Source organism: Rutidosis leptorrhynchoides, chromosome 2 (genome assembly GCF_046630445.1).
Source record: "Rutidosis leptorrhynchoides isolate AG116_Rl617_1_P2 chromosome 2, CSIRO_AGI_Rlap_v1, whole genome shotgun sequence".
Taxonomy (NCBI): Eukaryota; Viridiplantae; Streptophyta; class Magnoliopsida; order Asterales; family Asteraceae; genus Rutidosis; species Rutidosis leptorrhynchoides.
The window spans coordinates 607,229,540-607,230,326 of NC_092334.1; the positions used below are offsets into that span (position 1 = coordinate 607,229,540).

At 38.5% G+C, this 787-nt stretch overlaps 1 non-coding gene across 1 annotated transcript; it reads right to left on the reverse strand.

Annotated features, from left to right (window-relative positions):
• Positions 1 to 409: 409 nt before the first annotated feature.
• LOC139895107 (small nucleolar RNA R71) lies at positions 410 to 516 on the reverse strand. The gene has a single exon (XR_011775573.1). It is a non-coding gene; the product is annotated as a small nucleolar RNA R71 (small nucleolar RNA).
• Between the last annotated feature and the right edge of the window lie 271 nt (positions 517 to 787).

The following is a 787-nucleotide window of genomic DNA, read 5'->3' on the forward strand; positions in this document are numbered from 1 at the left end:
TGATTCTTATTCAACAAATTCAATTATGGAAGTAACAGAACCTCTAAGTATGGAAGACCGAATGAGAGCCACACGCACGGGCCAAGGACACGCCATTATTAAGCCAGACATTAATGCGCCAGATAATAAAATCAAAGGACAAATCCTACACATGGTAACTAATCAATGCCAATATAGTGGTACGCCAAAAGAAGATCCAAATGAACATCTTCGAACATTTAATAGGATCTGTACTCTATTCAAAATCAGAGAAGTTAAGGATGAACAGATCTATCTCATGTTATTTCCCTGAACTTTAAAGGGAGAAGCCAAAGATTAGTTAGAATCGTTACCTGAAGGGGCGATTGATACATGGGACGTTTTAGTTGAAAATTTTCATAAACAATTCTTTCCGGCATCTAAAGCTGTGAGACTTCAAGGAGAAATTGTTACGTTCACACAAAAGCCAAATGAAACTCTATATGAGGCATGGACAAGATTTAGAAAATTGTTAAGAGGATGTCCGCAACATGGTTTAGACACTTATCAAATAGTACAAATATTCTACCAAGGATGCGACATTGCTACACGAAAAGACATCGACATAGCAGCTGGTGGTTCCATTATGAAGAAAACCGCAACCGAAGCTCACAAAATCATTGATAACACACCCTCCCACTCACATGAGTGGCACCAAGAAAAAGATATCTTTCGTTCATCTAAAGCGGCTAGAGCCGATTCTAGCCATGACTTTGATTCCGTTTCCGCAAAAATAGATGCTTTTGAAAGACGAATGGAAAAGATGACT